The 23,029-nt window shown below is 39.5% G+C and overlaps 1 protein-coding gene and 1 long non-coding RNA gene across 2 annotated transcripts in view; both read right to left on the bottom strand.

Moving 5' to 3' along the window:
• Nucleotides 1-21,797, bottom strand: part of LOC144588487 (uncharacterized) — a 42,683-nt gene extending 20,886 nt beyond the window's left edge. Inside the window, exon 1 of the long non-coding RNA XR_013544073.1 lies at nucleotides 1,014-21,797. This is a non-coding gene — a long non-coding RNA (uncharacterized LOC144588487). The remainder of the gene's footprint in view (nucleotides 1-1,013) is intronic.
• NALF1 (NALCN channel auxiliary factor 1) overlaps nucleotides 1-23,029 on the bottom strand; it is a 484,400-nt gene that overhangs the window by 321,274 nt on the left and 140,097 nt on the right. The window lies entirely within an intron of this gene.

Below are 23,029 nucleotides of genomic sequence, written 5' to 3' on the forward strand. Positions count from 1 at the left end.
GAGGCAACTTGTTGATCAGAGAAACAGACTGAACCCCAAAAAAATAACAGACCATCCTCACAAAATTAATCAGCAATGCAGTTTGTAGCTACCAGAAGTAATAGTCCTTGGTTACCAGATACGATGGTCTTTTAAAAGAATCAATATTCATGGAGGAGGGGAGGCTTAGTGCATATTACCCATGACAAATATATGGAACCTGCATGTTAATATGCAGTATATCTGAAAAAGAAATGCTGCATGATGGGGAGGATATGAAGCTGTGATCTCACAACAGGGAAGAGCAATTGCCTATCAGCTTACCATGTAATGCAAAAAGGATGCCAGCCTTGAAACACTCTTGTACCAATACTATTTCCAGAATCTATTCCAAACAACAAGGTTTGAATAGGAACTGTCCCATGTGAAGTTTTTCTTCTTTCTCCTTTTGCATGTCGGCTTTGCATGCCTTCAGTGCCCCAGGCCAAACTCACCACCACCAAGGAAGACTACACTTATTACTCGCTTTTGTACATCTGAGACTACTGAAAGAACAGGGCAATCACTGTGAGTTGAAACTAGATGGACAGAGAAAAATGGGGGAGAGGTGTTTCAAATCCAAATGAGGTTTCCGCTTCACTGCTTCTTCTCTGCTTTACTGAACTTCACAGAGAGCAGCTGTTGTCTTGTGCTAGCCTGCTCTTCCAATCTGCTCAAAAAGCTTTCATGTCCAGGGACCTTTCAGTGACAGCATGTGGTTCTGTTGTCAAGAGGAAAAACTCTGCTGGTAGGTACACAGCCAACAGATAGGGAATGTCCGCTAAATTAAAGCATATGTGCGTCTTAACAACCACATCTAAGTTGGCTGTTGTTTTTACTAGGATTACTGATTTTCAGACACAGTGTTTACAAGGTCAAATTTACATCTGAAACCTTAAAAAGCTTTTCCAGATGTAGATACTGCAAGGATTCCTGGACTTGCAGTCCAAATAAATAAATAAATAAACATGGTTGCATGCAACACCAGCACTCACCTCTCTCCAGAAAATATCTCTCTGAAGAAATGTCTTCTTTTTTTTCTTTCTGGGTTTTTTTTTCTGCAACCAGGTCCTTCCTGTTACATCCATCCGCTCCTTTGTCTCAAATGGGTGCAGGTCCTCTGGGGAGGTGTATACAATTGGAACTTCCCCTGAGATCAGCTGTGATGTCAGCTGTAGGAGTGTTTCTTAGTCTGCCTCAGAATGCCTCTCTAAATTAGGTTAGGTTAGGGTTTCTTCTCCCCCAGATAGCTGCCTTTTACTACACATTGCCCCTCTGCCTCCAGTGAGCTGGATATTCAATTTATAATTTTGCAATGCATAGCTGAAATATTCAAAGTTGATCCTCCTCTAAACTGTTTAAAACTCTTCAGGAATGTTTTGAATTAAACATCATTTTATTTGGGTGTTTAATTCAACTGTAATATAGTAGTAAGATAGCTCAGTTGTAGGATAACTCAGTGGTTTAGACATCTGGCCGCAATTTCCCACTGTGCCTCCTTGACAGGGGCTGAACATGATGATCCATAGAGGCTCTTCCAACTGTACAGTTCTAAGAAGATTATTATTATTATTATTATTATTATTATTATTATTATTATTATTATTATTATTATTATTATTATTATTATTATTATTATTATTATTATTATTATCATCATCATCATCATCATCATCATCATCATCATCATTATTATTATTATTATTATTATTATTATTATTATTATTATTATTATTATTATTATTATTATTATTATTATTATTATTATTATTATTATTATTATTATATGGTTCTTATCAACTTCTCCAGTTATTCCACAGGAATAACTAAAATACATGAATCTGTTAATTCAGCCCTGTCAAGAAAAAGAAACTATGAATTCAGCAAACCTCAGAACAACCAAGATGATCCAAAGTAGACGTCAGCAGGGGTGCAGGAGAAAACTACTCCGCTTGCATTTCAATGCAGAGTTATTTAATTTTTATTTTCCAACCAAGGTGGACCAAAACTTAGGTAGCTAGCTATACTTTGATACCTGCACTTTTCTAGATCTTGCCATTTCATTCTCTAGCTTTTAATAAAGCAAACGAAAAAGCAAAGTATGCACCACGCTGCACATACTGATAATTGCCATAAAAATTATTTATTACTCATTATTATCTGTTTTAAATAAATAACCATAAAACTGTCCAAGAAATGTGCTTTCAAAATGAGTATATTTAGGAAAACTCCATACAAAACTACATGTCTTAGGAGACTTGATGTATGCAAATTGTTCAGTGAACTTTTTTTAAAAAGTTGCAACTTATACTATATTGCAAATCTCCAAATTACAGTTGAGACAGCCAAGTAGCATGCGACACCAACAGCCACATTTGCATAAAAAGGTATTTTTAATGTAGTGAAGTTCTTCTCAAAGGGTAAAGGCTTCTTTCTCCCCCAAAGGGAGCAACCCATGACCCCCGTCTCCCAGAAAACACTCCGCAACCCCTTTGGGGGCTGTGACCCTGACAGGATGGAAAACACTTGTCTAACTCATACAGCAAGAAAGTCTGTAGAGAGGGAGCCTTAATGTATACAGCAAGAATACTATGCTATCAGTGGACATCAACAGTACAGTACAATGGCATCAGTAGGTCAAACTACTTGGCACACCTCTTGTCAGGCATTGTGAACTACCTGATTTCTCTAAGACCTGAACAGGAATTGTCAGAGCTATCCATCGTTAAGTGTCTGCAGAGAAACTGCTTGTTGGTCAGTACAATTCTGTAACTAGTCAATAAAATTCTGGGCTGCACAATAGAATGAATCAATAACTGATAAAACCTTCTGCCCATAAGAACTGAATGCATAGCGTTGAAGAAGATGATTTATCACCGAAAGCTTGCTATTTGTTTTTTCTCTTTTTTTGTTTTATATTCTTAATGGTCAGTTAAAGGTATCATCTGCTCCTGCATTTGTATTGATAAAACCTTCAAATCAGATACTTGCAATCTTAAACAGGGAGGTCACCCAATGGCCTGATAGCCATGAACTGCTTTCACAGCTGTTAAACCTGATGATAAAATGTTTTGCAGTTTAGCCAGAAAATTTAGGAGGTTTATAATATTTAAAACTGAATGGAATGGAAGATGCAGTGTAAAGCTAGATAATATAGGGCTGAGAGGGGAACAATGTCTCCCCAGCTACCTTCTTGGGAACAGATGACAAAGCGCCACCTGCCTATATTATCTCTCATTAGAGATAACTCACAAATTTCCCCAGCCTATCTTCCCAAATGAAAAGAGTGAGGATTTCAGAAGGGACCCTCCACAGACTTGATTCACTCTCTAGTGTGAACCAAAATGCGCTAGAGGCTTCCCTTCCCCAGTACAAGGTATTGTTGATTCTCCTTCAATTTGCTTTTACTGGCTGCTCTGTCAACTTTCTTAAGCCATAAGTTATATAACAACAAGAGTAACAACAATAATCTCAGAACTGCAGGCAGATGGGACTCTATGAATCATCAAGTCCAGTTCCCATCAAAGTGGCTCAGTGGGGAACTGAATTACAAATCTCTGGCTCCACAGCCAGATAACTAAACCATGGAGCTATCCAGCAGTGTGGTGGCGGTGGTTGTTACAATGTAGTCCTTTGTTAGGCTGTCTTTCATGATTTTACATAGTAATTTGTGTGTTCAAACTATTTCTCTACAGTTTTTGTACTGAACACAGAGTCACAATTAACCATAAAAATTTGTTTCCATTTAAGACCTTCGGTCCTTGTTAGTTATCACTACAAAACATACCTGACCTACATGTTTAAAGCCATGGGACTTTTATCTAATGGCTATCTCCATTCCTCCAGGAATCTCAAGGCAATCAACATGACTCCCCTCCTATCCCACCCCCACCTGCCCTTTATCCTCATAGCAGCTCAGAGAGGTTAGCTAACAGAATGTGACTACTCCAAGAACACACGGTGAGTTTTATATTGCAGCACAGTCTAGATTAGAACCATCGTTCTAACCATTTCAGCACAGTGACTCTCAAACTCAAAACCACAATCTTCCAGTTACTTAACAGTCATCCTGCATTATAGAGATTTAAAATTATTATCACTTCAACCACTCACAGGTGAAATATGTAGATCTAACAATGAGTAAAATTAAGCTTTAAGAAATATATGCATATGCATAGAAAGGTTTAATTCATAAATGAATGCCTGCCACATGATGCATTAAAAACACCTTTTTGACTGCTTTAAGTTGCATTTGCAGATCTCAGGTACTACCCCTTAACAGAATACTGATAATGTTTTCAAATAATGCCATAAAGCAATCCCTCCTTCAAAATGCCTCTGCTTCGAAGTGGTTCAAAAATATGAAGGAAGCCAACTCTTCTGTGTATGAACAAAGGCTGGTCTTTAAAGAACTCACCTTGTTGCAAAAAAAAGGAAATGAAATGAAAGAAAAGAAAGGAAAAGGAAAAAGGAAGGAAGAAAAGACAAAAAAGCAAAGAAACTAAACTCATGACAAGAATAATATGCTGAGTAAGCCTACTTTTTACTATTATTTTTTACTATTATTTCTACCACTTTTCCTCCTTCAACTCTACCACTTTCTCTCTCCCTCCAATTTATACTCACAAAAACCCTGAGGATGAAAGAGAGTGACTGGCCCGAGACCACGCAGTGAGTTTCATGTGATCTCCCACATCCAGTTCAACACTGAAGCTATGAAGGTTCTTAAATGTGATTCCCCCCCCCCCGATGAATCAGATTTTGAGTATCCAAAAATAAATAACAGTGGGTGGACTTAATCAATTTAAATCACTATTTAAATCACAATTTAAATTAGCAATTGGATTTCTGGTTATTTATTTTTTATTAATTTTTTTTAATTTAAATTTAATTTCAATTATTATTTTTATTTAAAAATTCACTAATTTTTATCCACCCTGACTGAAATCCAGTAGTAAATCCTAACAAGAGTTGAATCAATGGGGATTTGGACTTCATCCACATGTGCGACTTCCTTTCATTTCAGCTCCAAAATATGGAATTTTATGGAATGGGTGGCCCATAGCTAAACATGGCTAAAGAGATCAATGGATGTATGATTAATATAGACAGAATCCTATAAAATGGTAGAAGGAATACAGTGAAGCTTCAAGACAGAACCCAGAGAGCTTGCAGAATGAAGGAACCCTGTCTCCACTTAATTAATCAGATTTTATATTCTGTATAGAATGGCTGCTATTCAGATCCATTACACCTCTACTAGGAGGAACCTTTGGCTCTCCAGATGATTTTGGTACTTTGGCCACTCTGGCAGGGGCTTCTGGGACTTGAAGCACAACGTATTATTCACCTTTCTTGCGTTTTAATTTGTAATATCTGCCTAATTCTGAAACCTTGAAGCTGTCTTATTCTATTACAAAGCAAAACTCATCTCTGGTGAATCAAACTCTCAGCTCTTAGCTCTACAGCCAAGTGTTCGAGCTCATTTAACCAGCCATCCAGGATGGAAAAGAAAACCAAATGCTTGCTCTGTCAGTCATGGGGATACATACATTACTGCCTTGAAGAAACAATGTTAAATAGAATAGACAAACATTACATCTATAGCCATATACAGTGGTGCCTCGCTTAACGGGCGCTCCGTTTAGCGATGAAATTGCTTAGCGATGAATTTTTCAGAGCATTTTTGCGCTTCGTTTAGCGATGGTCCCTATGGGCAATTTTCGCTTAGCAATGGTTGGGACCATGCTTCGCATAGCAATTAAATTTTGGGTCCCCTGTTTCACTTAATGATGGTTTAAACAGCCTCATGTTTGCTGTTTTTTAAATGTTTTCTGTTATTTATAAAGTTAAAGTTTACCGTTTAAAATGTTTGAAATCATAAAGTGCACTTAATAAACCCTTTGTTAACCAAATTTGACTTTGTTCTGACTCTTTTTTAATTTGTTGTTGTATTTTTTTTCCCCATTGAGATGCATTGAATAGGTTTAAATGCATTTCAATTGGGGAACCGTGTTTTGCTTAGCGATGTTTCCTATGGCGATTTTCGCTTAAGGATGGCAATTCGTTCCTATTGGAATGGATTATCCAGTTTTCAATGCATTTCAATGGGAAACCGCATTTCGCTTAGTGATGAAATCGCTTAGCAGCGATTTTTTCGGAACGAATTAACATAGCTAAGCGAGGCACCACTGTAATGTGGCCACAACCAGATTCAAAGTGCTGACTAGTAAATGTTACTACAAAACCAGTGCTCGAGATCTTCCAAATGATTTTACCTGTTGCTCCCACACCTTTAAGCACAACTTCAAACATTTGTCACAGAGTTATTAAAAAAGAAAGTTTATTATAAGATACTTACAATCACTATACATGTGAAGATCGGAGATGCCCCTTCATCATAAGTCGTATGCACAGCAACACAGCTGCCACATACTGAAAACTTTAAACAAAATAGCCCAGTGAAATTTGGGCTGTACGTCCATTCTGGAAATACTTCTTCTTTAATAAACTGATGTACTAGTGATTGCAGGATGCTATTTTAAATAAAGAAGAAATCCCCAGCAGATCACATTTGTTCCACATTTGTGGCCGATCTAAAAAGCTTCAACAACTTTGTGTGAAGCCTACACTAAATATTGCCAGTAGTGTGGCAAATTGCCACACAGTGGGGCACCTCATGGTCTGTGGGGGGGCTCAGCTCACACTTTGGGGGCGAGAAGAACCTTATTCTGATCCTGATTCACTTATGTCACACAGACTAAGAGTATGGGATGGAGAGAGAAAAATCACTTGCACTATTTGATAATTTGCTGCCCACAATGAGAATACCATGTGTGCTGACAGCTACAAAACAAAGAATTCAAATTGGCTCATGCAGTGGATGTGATCTACAAGTGTGTGATGTCATGTGTAACTCATCCTTTTTGTACATGACTGGTAATAAAACTTAGTCCAAAATCCTGTAAAGCAGTTATGCAACAGGCATAACATTTAAGAAGTGAATTTCTACTGGTTAAGAAATCTCCATAGGCATCACCTATTGCATAACAGGGCACACAACTCAGTATGCAGCAGATAATGCCTATGGAGATTTTTTTTTTAACTTAAGACAAATCACAAGTAAAAATTACATATTTTGCATAACTGCAGAATAGGATTTCAGCCTCAACATTTTCATCATTCCTCCAGGTTAATAATGTGATCTAGTAGTGATTAACAAATACAAAGGAAATATGGCCTCATGCAGGAAAAAAATATTGAGATGCTATATCCCCTTCCATTCTCACCTAACACACAGAGTGGACTGAAAACGTACAGCTGTAACTATCTATCTATCTTTTTCACGTTCAAGTAGATTAGGAACATTTACTTGCAAGGTCACCAAAGTTAGAAAAACACGCAGGCCTTCCAACTGGAACTTCTTACACCATGGTCTTCCCTTCTCTGTATCTTGGACCCAAGAAACTAGAGAAAATAAAGAGTAATTCAAAATTTGGGGGAACCCAGGTTTTTGTTTTTGGTTTTGGGAGGGGTTTTTTTGGACCATAGCTCTGAGAAACCCATAGTCAGTTGGCTTGGAGGTTCTGGGAGCTGTAATCCAAAAAAAGCAATGTTGTCCGTGCTCCCTTCTGCCGTTGTACCTGCCCCAAAGTGCCAACAAACACAGGACTTTTGTATTTCTTGACTTCAGCCTCCAGAATTTGGCAAGAATCTCTCCAACCAGAATTCTGAAGGCTTTAGTCAAGAAAGTAAAGTCTCACAGGAGTTTTCAGTTAATCCCAGATGGAGAATGAAGGCTCTGTCGGCCATTATCTGCATGTGAGGGGGGGGAAAGAGGAAATAGCTAGGAGAGTCTTTTCTGTGCGACCTGGAAGTGATCAGGAGACTAGCAGGTTTTTTTTTAAAGGTGCCCTATACTAAGGCTACTGTCTGCTTAGACCAAAAGACTATGCTTTTACCCAAAACCATCCAGGGTGATTCATAATTTACAGACAATATTCTATATATTTCACTCCATTAGTTCTCCACTCCTTTAAAATCGTCAAGGTGATGAGAATGGAATTCTTTCAGAAACTGTACCAACATTGAAACTAATTACCTAAATCTTTTCTGGATTTTCATTACAGCTTGCTAATAGCAACTGTTTTTATGAGAAAGGAAGAGGAAACAGTCAGCTGGTATTTGACAGAAGGAACAAGGATGTATTAGAGCCAGCAGAGACAAAATGAAGATGTACTGCAAGGATGAGTAACGATGTGGTTGACATGTGGTCTTCCAGATATTGCTGGACTGCAACAGCCATCATTCCTCACTATTTGGATTTATGCAGGCTAACAACATCTAAACGTCACACCTCAACCAACCTCTGATGTACTGTAAAAAATAATAGGAAAAGAAGGAAAAAGTGATCACTCAAGGCTCGGTTTAGAAGGGCTAACTCTGCTCTAAGAACATGCTCCAAACTGAGCATCAAGGTTTGATAGACAGCCTTGCTCCAACCAGTACTTGGAAGCAATGAGCTACAAGTCAAGTAGTAGAATTACCTGTAATAAATTACTTTACTGAAGAATGAAAACAAGGGCATGACAACATTTCAAAAGAATGTAATGGCTGAAATCCTGCTACTTAGTGTAGTCAGTTTCACTAGAGTAGGCCCAATAAATCACGGGGATTTGTTGAGTCAATCCCTCTGTAATGGTTCAAATGGGCCTACTTTAGTTGTGACTTACTATCAATGAAATATGCATAGCAGTTACCTCACCAAACACCCATTGTTTCAACGAGTCTACTCTAGTACAACTAACTATACTAACAGGATTTTAGCCAATGAATCAGAATGATGCCCCCATGCGGTGTTTTCTAGTTACTTCTAAAGAGCATTTTAAGCATTTTTGGAGACATATTGAGTGGTATTTTTCATGCTTCATGCCATTCTCTCATGAATTCAAATGATTTTTTAAAGTAACAAAATATAATATGATACAAAGTTAATATTGGAAAATTACCTTTTCAACACTATAATGAGTAAAGGGATAGAACTTAAATGATATATTTGAGCTTAATTATTTGAAGACACATCTATATTAAAAGAAACAGAGTACTGTATGTTGGTGTATCATCCTAATCATCTCTGCCTTACATTGTCATCTCCATCAGCAGATGTAGGTTTCTTTCCACATTATTTATATCATTGGTCTTCTTAGCTTTCAATAGTGACAGAAACAAAGATCACAACTGTTTGAGATATACAGTTTTAAAATTTCTGCTTTTAGATTCTAACATTACATGAAGCAATAACTGTTCGTTCTCTACCTGAAGTCTTGTGGAAATTATTTTCACTCCTCATTGACATCACTTTCTCCTCCACGCCATGAGAATTGATTCCTAAGCTACCTTTCAGTAAAAGGTGACAAGCTGACTCAAAAATCGAAACACATCTCAGCTGAGGGAAAGTTCTTAAAAACAAAAATACTTGTGGAGCTGCTTGAAAACTGATGCCAGAAAGCAGAGGAACTGGATACAGGAATGTGCACTTTGTTTACCAAGAGGCAAAGGAAGGGAAGCTGGTGGCATCTGCTGCCAAAAAAAAGAAAGCCTACAGTACTCATTTGGCAAGACAATACAGTGATTATGGATTCTTTCATTAGGCTTTCACTATGCAGTCATTCTGCCCCAAACATTCTGGTGGAAAGGTTTTTCCTGTCAAAACAAAACAACCCCCCCCCCAACCAAGAACTGGTATGAGACAAAGAGAGAAAGACCTTATATTGCCATTTTGATAGAATTAGGACCTGTCCATATGAGAAGCACTCTTTGTTAGCACAGGAGTGTACACTATTAGACACGAAAGCAGAGAACGTGAAGGCAACAGAGCAAAGCCTGCTCCAGAGGAATTGCAGACAACAGAACATGGCAAAGAAAAAGGGCAAGTAATAATGCATGGTGTGGGCCAGCCCTCTGCAACTTGTCAAACATCATACATACAGAGGTGGGATTCAGCAGGTTCGCACCTATTCTATAGAACTGATTCCTAAATGTACTATTGGTTCTTAGAACCGTTTGCTGGCCTGAGATGAATGAAGAAGGAGGGGCCAGGTGACCAGTGATGAGCGGGGGGAGGGGGGCGCAATTAGCTGCCTCCCTTCCTGCGCCACACTGAGCCGTCTGAGGTGGGGTGTGGGTGAGAGAGATAAAGCCCTGGAAAGAGCAGAGGCGTCAATGGGGGAAAGGGGGGGGGGAGGATGAGTCCTTGACGTCACTGGAGGAAAGCTCATGGCCTCGAGGCAGAGAGGGGGGGTGATTGACAAGGCATGAGGGCAGGACACAGAGCGAAAAAGTTTTGAGGTGAGACCACTTCAGTTAAAAACCCAACCGTCCTCATTTTACTATGATTTTTTTCAAGTTAAAGGTACCACATAAGACTGTTGCTTATGTGGTACCTTTTTTTTTAAATGTCCTGGGCATGCATTTATTTATTTATTTATTTATTTATTTATTTATTTATCTATCTATCTATCATTAGGACATAGAACCTGTTGTTAATTTATTTGAATCCCACCACTGCATACATACCTACGTAATTCAGCCAATTACCTGACTAGGCTGGTCTTTCAAGTGAATGTCAACTTCATTTCCCTTTTTTTTTCTTTCTTTTTTTTTTTGCAATCCTGGGTTTACTGAGCTTCTGGTATCCTGATTTACACAGCTGATAATCTGTATTAAGTTTCCAGTTAAAAGCAGCAGCCTGATAAAAGCACCTACATCAGAACCCCATCCAAGAATGTTACTCCTTATTTTGTGAAGAGTCTTTATTATCACATGTCTTAGGAGCTTGTACTTACGGGATTTCCCATTCTACAACCCATGTTCTACAACAAAATCGGCTGTGCTGTTCCCTCTGTGTTGTTTAGTCAGCCCACTATTTTCAAAACAACTCGTGGGCTTCTGTTTGTGTATACCTTAAGTAGCAAAGAAGAAAGGATAACAAATGTTCAGCTCAATAACAAGAAACTTCAGGATGTACAGAACTTACAAAATATTTTTGTTACAAAAAGCGCATCATTTCGCTAAATGTGTGTGCATGTGTGTGTGTATATGTGAGCGTGTGTAGGTAATATGCGGTATATGACTCAAAGGTTAAGTAGTTTCGTTTACAGGATTGCAAGGACAAGATAACAAAAATGAGTCACTTTAAGTAAGAAGATGTTATTTTGAGGCTGAAAGATGCAGTGGGCGGAAAGTTATAGGAGCTCTGACGATATGCTTTGTCCACAAATTAGTGCAGCTGGAAGCTCCATCAGAGGAAGAACTATAATTTGGACGGAAAAATACACAAATAAACACAAATAACAAAGATATAACTAAAGAGTTCTTCATTCATTGCGGGAAATGGCCATTACACCATTTTTAATTTTTTCCACAGATACCAAATACTGGATAGAGAGAAAACTCATATGTACAGTACAGTATATGCAATTGGAAAGATTTAGTTTGAAGGCAGAGGTTTAAAGATGACAGTGAGAAAAAGCAGTGTGGATGAAATGTTTGCCTTGTGGAGGTTTGGTTCGGAATATGTTCTCAATGAAAAATTTATGTAATGTTAGGACAGAAATGTAAAAGAAAATTAAATATTGCAAAGGATCAAGCAATCCTTGGGCTATATAGTATCAACAAAGTTAACAAATGCATTTTGCAAGCATCTTTTGCAAACAAAATTTATATGACACATTTTGTAATGTAACATGACATAATGACTGAAATCCAGTAGTAGCATCTAGAATAGGCCAATGGAAGTTGTGGAGGAGTTGGCTCACCAAATCTCCACTGATTCAATAGGCCTACTCTAGTTGCAACTCACTATTGGATTTTAGCCATTACAGTATAATATAACATAACATAGCAAAAGCAAGCAACATGAGAGATACCTGGAGTAAATAATCATGAATCCATTTGGCCTATATTTGACCACAAATTGATCTTCTTCAGTGATCTAACAGCCACAATTTTTCATTTTGATATATGGAAAATAATAACTTGTCTCTCAATTATATCTGTCAATTAAAGTAAATCAGTAACAGTAGAACAGCACTGTCATTACTTTAACATGACATCAAAGGCAAAGACAATAAACAGGAAAACCTGTTGCATACCCATTGTTCTTAGCCGCAGTGCTACACTAAGGGCTCGGACACATTGCTGACTTGTATCGATTTCAACACTAATGTATTTTAAATCGATTTAAAGTCATGTGGTTTTTGTATCGCTGTGCATGTTCACTTCGAAAATTATTAAACTGATATAAAGTAGGGACTTAAAAGCACTTTGGGAAACCATACATGAGGTTTTAAATTGTGTCATTAACTAACACATTTGCAGTCATGTTTCCAATGTTATAATCCATTTAGAATTGCTGCACTTGAAATTTTTCCTGAGCCCACCCAGCCTCACGCTGGCTGCCTCCCAGTGTCACTTGCTGCTTTCACTGTGGGCTTGTTTTTAATTTTTATTGGGGTTTTTTTCTGAGGGAGATACTGATAGTCTGACATGACAGTGAAATTTACAATCCCACAGAGAAAGGGGGAAGCACTTCCTCCTCCTTCAAAAAGTGAAGAAGCTCCTAATACTGCAAATTTCTCTGGTCAATTTCACTTTGCGAAGAAGAGAGTGTGTTCCCTTTTTCAGCACATATAAAAATAAAAAATGTTTTACCACTTTCATCTCCTGCTGCCTCTGCCACTAATCACGTTGCCACCTTGTCCCCTGCCCGAAAGGAGCCCGCGAGTGGTGCTGGAGGAGGCAGCAGGCGGAGATGGGGACAAAGGAACAGCTGCACACCTCTCACAGATACCCATTGACTGCTGCCACCGCCATCCAATCACCTCCTCCTCCTAACAGGGCTCACCTCCAGTTCACATCACTGCCTTGTCCCCTGTCTGAAGGGAGCCTGCAAGTGGTGCTGGAGGAGGCGATCTGGTGGCAGCAGTCAATAGGCAGCCACAAGAGGCGGCTGAGCACGGCTACTCCTTTGCCTATACCTCCACTTCCTTCCATGTACAAAACAACCCTCAATTTTATCTCTAATGATTTTAGGAAAAAGTGCCATTTTATACACGGAAAAAAATGGTAATCACCTGACAGATATGCTTTGACTGTATTCCTGTATTGAGCAGGGGGTTGTACTTGATGTTCTTGTAAGCCCCTTCCAACTTCACTTTTCTATGATTCTATGATTCTGTTTCAATGGGAGCTTTAATGGATTTGAATATACTTCCTCAATACATGAAGAATGAACACGTCATCTACTAATGTTATCTATGTCATCCATCACTAGTGGCGTCCTTCTGCAATTCGTAACAGGCAAGTAGGACAATCACTAAGCAACAGAATAAATGGACACAAATCTGACATCAGAAATGGCAATACACAATGACCACTTTCAGAACATTTCAACCTCCCAAGACACTGTGTTACAAGTCTCAAAGTAACTGCTGCAGAGAAAAAGAATTACCAAAAAAGATTCAAAGGAGAGACAGCCGAAATGAGCTATATTCATAGATTTCAGTGTACATCACAAAGATTAAATAAGGGCCAAAGATTCTTAGCTCACTATACCTTAGCCATATTTTTGACATACAGTAGCTATAGCTAAGGGGCTCTTCTCTTCATATGACTCCACCTCAGCACAGTTATTTGACTATACATGAAAAGGATGTCTGTGAGAGAAGTTCCATTTTTCACTCAACGTAACAGGCATATCTCACAGAGATAATTCTATTTTTATTAATATGTGCCATCAAGTCAATTCCAACTTATGGTGCTCCTTGCCAGTACTTCCTAGAGACAAAGTACCCAGAAAGTTTTTCCTCTGGTAGTGCTCGGGGAGCATGCAGCTTACTCAAGACTACACAGGCTGGCTCTTCTCCCAGGAAGCACAACAGAGGATCAAACCAGGAACTCCTGACTCTATGGTATTCCAATGCACTGAGCTACCCAGCCATTTATTTTAATAGTTACATTTATATCCCACCTTTCTCCAAGGAATTCAAGGCATTGGACATGGTTCTTTGTCCTTTCAAGACAAGGATCTGGGTCTTGCAAATCCCTGTCTAGCACCCTAGCCACAAAACCATGGCAACTCGGTCTTACAGATCAGATATAAAGATAAAAACCCAACATGAGAAAGGTTGAAGAATTAGTGAAACTGAACAAATTTTGAATTAAAAAAAACAGGGCCAACTTGTCATTTTCACTGTTGGCTGATGAAAGAGTAATTTGTGAGAGACAGAACCCATGCATCTTTCCATGTACATTATACACTCCACTGTACATTGAGAACATTGTTTGAAATGCTATAGAGACAGAGATACTAAAGCGAAATAGAGCTAAGCAGGTTGGATGTAACCATTTAGTCAGAAGTTAAAATCAGCATCTCTTTGTAATTTTCAGGCAAGATTTAAAGTGAATCTTGTAACTGTCTGAATCTACCATTTGCTGGAATTAGGCTGGAAAACCAGGAACAACACAAAAATAATTTTACCTACTTTTACTTATCCAAATACTATTGCTTTTTCATTTTTCATGTCTGAAACAAGCTAAAGTATTTTGTGGGTAGAGTAGTGTTTTATCCTATGGCAAGGCTCCTTTTTATCTTCATCTCTCTCTCTCTATTTTTAGATTTCATTTTCTCTTGGAACATCTCTACTTCCTCCCACTTTAACAACCCATTCAAAGCATTTCTCTTTTCCCCTCTTTGACTCTCAGGTGCTTTCAACTCACCTTTTCTCCCCTTAACAACAAGAACAAAACCACAATGACTACTCTACTATTTCAATCACTTTATTCAATTCTTGTTAAGGCAAGGTTCTGTATACTATTATCATGAACAAAATAGTTCAACTGTCACCCAGTTAAATATGTGGCTGCTTTAATCATCTGGTTAGTCAAGTCTTGGCATCTAACCAGTATCATCTTAAAACTGCGGAGAGCCTGACGATGAGCTTTCAGCTGTCTGGTTGAAAAGGGGTGGTTTGGTTTGGTTTCCTTGAAATTAGAGGTGGGGGTATTTGTATTCGTCTACAATAATCTTGGGTTTCATGTTCTGTTACGAATACCTTTATTCGTCATTTTTTCCATCAACAATGTATGCCATATTTCACTTGTGAATGCTTGCAGTGAGAGATCTTGGGCTTTTTTCCAATTTTTAGCTATTTCAGATCTTGCGGTGCCTATGAGATTTGCAATTAATTCTTTATATTGTAGTTTCTCATTTCCCCCCGTGAATAATGAAAATAACAATAATGTTTCATTAATCTCTATTTTTTGATTAGTCAGTGTTTCTATCCATTTAATTACCTCCAGCCAAAAAGTTTCTATTTTGGGGCAAGAGATCCACATATGTTCCAGAGTTCCCTTTTGACCGCAGTTCCTCCAACATTTATCAGATATATCTTTATTAATTCTGTGTAGTTTTGTAGGGCATAGATGCCATCGGTGCACTACCTTTAGAACCGTTTCTTTTGCACTTGCTGAAATAGATTTATATGGATATTTTTTCCAGATTCCTGTCCAAGTTTCTTCAGGTATATTAATATTTAAATTTGTTTCCCAGACTGTTTTAGATCCTCCACCTTTTCCATATTGTTTTTCAATAATACTTTTATATATTAGTGAGGTTAATCCTTTCTTTTTATTTTTATCTTTTTGTATACAATATTGTTCGAATTCGGTTGGTGTTCTTAGAAGGCCAGTTTTTTGTTGTAAGTGAGTAGCGAAACTTCTTATTTGTTTTATTTGTAGCCAATTGCTTTTTATTTGCTTTGTTTTCTCCTCTATGACGAATAAAGTTAGAGTACATAGATGCGAAATAAGCCATGGTAAATTCACGGAAAACTGGAAGCCATTATTAAAATATGCCGATAAAATGGAGACATGTGGTTTGAAAAGAGACTTAGATTGTTGGTCAATTTTTTAAAAAAAGGTGATGGGTAAAGGTATATATGTGTGATTTGGAGAAAAGTGGGGAATAGTTTTGTATTTAATATTTGTAAAATGTTTGATTGTCTTTTCATTCTTTAGAAATAAATAAAGAAAAAAATGGGAAAAAAATGTTCTGTTACGAATACAAATATCCCTGTGCAGCTGGACTTAATGAGGGGCTGGCCCATCTACTCATGCATCCACCGGCAGCAGCAGCCTCACTCATCCTTCCAATTGCTCCTAGATCTCTGCTCTTATCCTGCTTGGCTGGTGACTCAGCAGCCATGCAGGAAGATTTGTCCTCCCTCCCACTACCTGGAGCGGCCAGGTGAATAGGAAGAAAGCAGAGCTCCAGGAGTGATTGGAAGGATCAGCAAGGCTAGTAATTAACAATGCAATAGTTAACAATGCATGAGTGGACAGACCCAGCTGCAGGGACCAGCCCCTTGTTAAGTCCAGCTGCATGGGGATATTCGTATACAAATGCAAATACCCCCATCTCTACTTGAAATGCCTCAGATGTTTCTCCTAAGCAGGAACTACTGACTTCCTTTCAAATTTTACATTTGACAATATGTTTTTCTGACAACTTCAGCCATGCTTTTATCCACTTGGTTGAATCTTACAAACCAGCCAGTCTTGGACACCAGGCAGAATATTTGGCAATTCCTTACAGAATTTTTTTTATATATATAAATACTATTCTTACTATTACAACATTTTCCCGACGGCCACGTTTCTTCAAATCACAGAACTTGAAGCTGAAGATTATCTCCCCATAAATAATCACAAAACAACCACAAGTGAGTTTGCAAACCATGGAGCGAGGGAAGCTCCTGGGAGTTCTGGAGTTCTAATGGCATCACCTAGTCTGGGCCTGGGCGTCTCTCTCACAGAAACCTTGTCAGCTAATGTGTTACAGTCACAGGGAGTTTCTGATTGCTTCAAGCATGATTTCCCGAGACACGTGGCATAAGCAAAATACATAAACTTAACATCTCCACTGAACATGAGGATCAAAAAAAATATTTATGCTCCAAATGATACAAATGTAGCTGCTTCTATCTGTACTATGTGTGGCCCCTACAGTTCAGCTGAGTAGGATGGAAAATCGATCATGCATTTCTGAGCCCGTTACAACACTATCCGGAGGATGCCATTAAAAACATGATGGTGCCTAGCGGACTCCCTGCAGGACACTGACAAAAACTTGCCATTGCCCCTTCCCTTTTCCACAAAATTAACATTAAAAAATGCAGATCTTCCAACCAGAACCCCTGGCAACACATTCTTCATGCTGCACTGCTGACAACACAGTCTCACATCCCAGATTATTTCACTTGAACTAAGAGTGATTACAAATAATAGTTAACAAACTATATCAGGGAAAGGGAGGGGTGTTTCAGAAGGATGAGAGAAACAACTACACATGACAAACAGCCAGGTTGAAGGATTAAAAATATGGGATAAGGAAAGTTATCCACCCTTATGCTACTTACTCCTTCTCTTGGGCAACACTCCCCTTCCTCCATTGCAAAGAAATTTGGCACTGCAAGCAGTGCTTGTAGCCAAACCTTACCTATGGGCAGACCAACAAAGCAGACCACATACAGTATGTACTATGAGGATAAGCAACATGACCTGTCCAACAGGAGGGATATCAGGATTATTGAGATAATACACTGTTATCCTAAAAAAGGCATTTTATGAATGCTGCATATTATAAGAAGATTAAAAAATAATTACTAGAAAAGGATTACATAACTTTTAGGATTGACAATGAAGAAATTGAAGCAGTTAAAAAATATTATGTACTTCAGTTCAATCATTAGTCCAAAGAGTGATAACAGCCAAGTAATCAGAACAAGACAGATTCAGCAGGGCAGCTATATTGGAATTGGGAAACATCCTCAAGTAAGGATGTGCTGCTGAAGTTAAAAAAAAAAGGTCAGTCATATTATAAAAGCCAAGCCCAGTAGTGCCCTCATATCTATTGGCGATTGGTTCCAAGCCCCACTATGGATACCGGAAAACACAGGGAATAGCAAACACTATTTTCTCATGGCCACTAGAGGGTGCCAAAGACCATGCTGTATATTCTTCGCTAAAAAGTATTCTTAGCACAGTTTCTGGCTCCCTCTAGTGGCTGGTTCTGGTAATATGTGAGAAAATAGTTTATCCTGTTTTTTTTTTTCTTTTAATATTTCTAATATTTTCAGACCATGAATAAGTGAAACTGCAGATATTATTCCTATCAATACAGGGGTCCTACTGTATTACCAAGTACTATGTACTAGGGTGAAAAGCTGGGGGAAAAGAGAGTTAACGGGGAAAAATCAATTCATTGAAAATGTACTGTTGAGTGAGAACCTTAAAAATAAACACAAGAAAGACAAGAGGGAACAAAATCAAATGAAGCTGGAACTCTCCTTAGAAGCACAAAAATATGATTAAACTGAGGCTATTATACTTTAAGTACATCATGAGAAGGTCTGGAAAGACAATGCTGGGAAGACTTTAAGTCTGGTGTGTGGGGGAGAGAGAGAGAGAGAGAAGGACCAAATATGGGACTGATTCAATAAAGGAACCTATGACAAGTTTGCAAAACCTGAGCACGACTATTAATAATAGGAACCTTTTTGGGTGGCTAATTTGTAAGACTGCTGTAGGTGGGAGATGTCTTGACAGCACATAAAAACACTTGTCCTATACATTGCTTCTAAAATTTCCAGTGGATTTGTATTCTGAGCTAGGGAAATTAAAGAGATTTTTGACAGAAGTCTGAATCAAATTGATGAGAATTTAACAACAACAAAAATTAGAATTATGAACCACACAATTTATGCAACACAAGTTCCAAAAAAGGAAGTGAATTCTATGTAAGAAATTTATTTTCGTACAAAGTAGCCTTTTAATCGTTTAGTCGTTTAGTTGTGTCCGACTCTTCGTAACCCCATGGACCAGACCACACCAGGTCCTCCTGTCTTCCACTGCCTCCCGGAGTTGGGCCAAATTCATGTTGGTTGCTTTGATGACACTGTCCAGCCATCTCATCCTCAGCATCTTTTCCAGTGAGTCTTCTCTTCTCATGAGATGGCCAAAGTACTGGAGCCTCAGCTTCAGGATCTGTCCTTCCAGTGAGCACTCAGGGTTGATTTCCTTTAGAATGGATAGGTTTGTTCTCCTTGCAGTCCAGGGGACTCTCAAGAGTCTCCTCCAGCACCACAATTCAAAAGCATCAATTCTTCGGCGGTCAGCCTCTTTATGGTCCAGCTCTCACTTCCATACATCACAACAGGAAAAACCATAGCTTTGACTATTCTGACTTTTTGGCAAGGTGATGCCTCTGCTTTTTAAGATGTTGTTGAGGTTTGTCATCGCTTTCCTCTCAAGATGCAGGCGTTTTCTAATTTCGTGGCTGCTGTCTCCATCTGCAGTGATCATGGAGCCCAAGAAAATAAAACTGTCACTGCCTCCATATCTTCTCCTTCCATTTCCCAGGAGGTGATGGGACCAGTGGCCATGATCTTAGTTTTTTTTATGTTGAGCTTCAAACTATTTTTTGCACTCTCCTCTTTCACCCTCATTACAAGTTTTCTTAATTCCTCCTCACTTTCTGCCATCAGAGTGGTATCATCTGCATATCGGAGGTTGTTGATATTTCTTCCAACAATCTTAATTCCGGCTTGGGATTCCTCCAGTCTGGCCTTTCGCATGATATATTCTGCATATAAGTTAAATAAGCCTGGGGACAATATACAGCCTTGTCATACTCCTTTCCCAATTTTGAACCAATCAGTTGTTCCATATCCAGTTCTAACTAGTTGCTTCCTGTCCCACATATAGATTTCTCATGAGACAGATAAGGTGGTCAGGCACTCCCATTTCTTCAAGAACTTGCCACAGTTTGTTGTGGTCCACACAGTCAAAGGTTTTTGCATATCAGTGAAGCAGAAGTGGATGTTTTTCTGGAACTCCCTGGCTTTCTCCATAATCCAGTACATATTAGCAATTTGGTTTCTAGTTCCCCTGCCCCTTCGAAATCCAGCTTGTACTTTTGGGAGTTCTCAGTCCACATACTGCTGAAGCCCACCTTGGAGGATTTTGAGCATAACCTTGCTAGCATCTGAAATGAGCGCAATTGTTACAGTAGTTGGAGCATTCTTTGGCACTGCCCATCTTTGGGATTCAGATGTAGATTGATCTTTTCCTGTCCTCTGGCCACTGTTGAGTTTTCCAAACTTGCTGGCATATTGAGTGTAGCACCTTAACAGCATCATCTTTAAAGATTTTAAATAGTTCCACTGGAATGCCATCACCTCCACTGGCCTTGTTGTTAGCCAAGCTTTCTAAGGCCCACTTGACTTCACTCTCCAGGATGTCTGGCTCTAGGTCAGCAACCACATTATCTGGGTTGTCCAGGATATCCAAATCTTTCTGGTATAATTCCTCTGTGTCTTCTTGCCACCTCTTCTTGATGTCTTCTGCTTCTGTGAGGTCCCTCCCATTTTTGTCCTTTATCACGTTCATCTTTGCACAAAATGTTACTTTAATATCTCCAATTTTCCTGAACAGATCTCTGGTTTTCCCTTTTCTATTATTTTCCTCTATTTCTTTGCATTGTACATTTAAGAAGGCCCTCTTGTCTCTCCTTGCTTTAGATATCTGTAAATATTCCATGCAGAATTCAACATCAAAGACTCAGATTGCTGCCGATGTGTGAAATATTCTGAGAAGTTCCACCAGAAATGCCACCAACAGGCTATATACATTTTAAAAAAGGAGTGCAATATCCATGCATAAAGAAATTTTGCAAATGTTCTACTCTGGAACTACATTATATTTTCAGCCTTATTATCTGCAGGGAAACTAGTGATTTGGATTTAATTTTCACCTCAGAATTCACATTATGGAGAAAATTAAAACTCTAACCTCTCAAAGGCAATTGTATCAGATTTAGTAGGATTTTTTGCTAATAGACCAATTAAACTAACGGCAATTTTATGTACTTAGTGGTAGTTTTGTTCTTTTGTTACTTTATACTTAATCTACATGAGAGTCCAAGTGTGTTCCTCATACCCACATTCAAGGCACAATTATACCATTGTTACTCAGATTCAGTGCTATTTTGGTTTTCTGCTAATGTTTAAATCCAAAGAGCCTGACACCTTTTCATAATGAGTTTCCAGGTCCACTGTAATTGCCTATAGACCAGGACACCACTGAGATTCAAAAGTATTTCCATATAACGTATGGATATATTACTCAACAGAAAAGCCATCTTGGGCCCATTTCTGACTCAGCAAAAGTACTCATTTTACCGTTACAAAAAATAATAGGGTGGGAGCTGCCAGTCCTCTTAAAACAACAACTACTTGGAGCAGAGAAATCATATGCACATTCTTTAGCATATGAACCTTCTGATAGATGACCTTCTGATAGATGACTAATAATTTGTTTCATTAGTAATCCCTTTAAATTCTACATCACTGAGGTGAATATCAGACTTTTCCTTACTAGGCACCAAGAGACACATCTGAATATTTTTAGCAGAACATATACCAAGTTATGTCCACATTTACTTTGACTATAAATTAATAATTTTTAGATTCATATGGAATCTTGGGTTATCCTGGCGCCAAAGTTAAGCTAGTGATTTGCAGGAAAACATATCTTATACCATGTTATCTTATGGGACCCAATTTGTCCATCTCTGATTTAACAGGCAAAGTAGATTATGTGGGCAAAGTGTAAAAGAGAGAAGAGAAAGGCTTATTGCATACATTTTTCTTCCATGGATTTCATATACCGTATTTTTTGCTCTATAAGACACACTTTTTCTCCCCCAAAACGTGGGGTAGAAAGCCTGTGCGTCTTATGGAGCGAAGGTGGTGGTTTTGCCCCCCCAGCCCCATGGGGGGAGAGTGTCGGAAGGGTCCCAGTGAGCCTTCCAGGACCCTTCCGACACTCCCCCCACCCCCCACGGGGCCAGCGGGGGCAAAATTGGGAGCTTCCAGGACCTTTTCTGAGCCTGGAAAGGTTCAGAAAAGGTCCTGGAAGCTGCCTATTTCGCCAGCCCTGTGGGGGTTGGGGTGGGGGGGAGCGTCGGAAGGGTCCCAGTGAACCTTCCAGGACCCTTCCGATGCTCCCCCCACCCCCACGGGTCCAGCGGGGGCGAAATTGGGAGCTTCCAGGACCTTTTCTGAGCCTGGAAAGGTTCAGAAAAGGTCCTGGAAGCTGCCTATTTCGCTGGCCCCGTGGGGGGTGGGGTGGGGGGGAGCGTCGGAAGAGTCCCAGTGAGCCTTCCAGGACCCTTCTGATGCTCCCCCCACCCCCCCACGGGGCCAGCGCGGGCAAAATCGGAAGCTTCCAGGACCTTTTCTGAGCCTGGAAAGGTTCAGAAAAGGTCCTGGAAGCTGCCTATTTCGCCGGCCCTGTGGGGGGTGGGGTGGGGGGGAGCGTCGGAAGGGTCCCAGTGAGCCTTCCAGGACCCTTCCGACGCTCCCCCCACCCCCCACGGGTCCAGTGGGGGCAAAATCGCCACCTTTTGAGGCTCTTCTGAGGCTTGAGAAGCTTCAGAAGAGCCCCAAAAGGTGGCGATTTTGCCCCCTCTGGCCCCCCGGGGAGGCAGGGTGAGTCTCCAAAGGGTCCTGGAACACACCCTAGGACCCTTTGGATACTGACCGTGCCTCCCCTGGGGGCCAGAGAGGGCGAAATCGCCACCTTTTGGGGCTCTTCTGAGGCTTGGGAAGCTTCAGAAGAGTCCCAGAAGGTGGCGATTTCACCCCCTTTGGCCCCCGGGGAGGCAGGAGGAGTCTCCAAAGGGTCCTGGAACACACCCTAGGACCCTAGAACCCTAGGGTGTGTTCCATAAGATGGACCTCTCCATAAGGCTCACCAAATTTTAGGAGAAGAAAGCAGATTTTTTTTTCCTGTTTTCTTCTCCTAAAAATTTGGTGCGTCTTATGGAAAGGTGCGTCTTATGGAGCGAAAAATACGGTATGTCCTATATGCAACAGAGCATATTAAAGTA

The sequence above is a fragment of the Pogona vitticeps genome, chromosome 3, assembly GCF_051106095.1.
Source record: "Pogona vitticeps strain Pit_001003342236 chromosome 3, PviZW2.1, whole genome shotgun sequence".
Classification (NCBI taxonomy): Eukaryota; Metazoa; Chordata; class Lepidosauria; order Squamata; family Agamidae; genus Pogona; species Pogona vitticeps.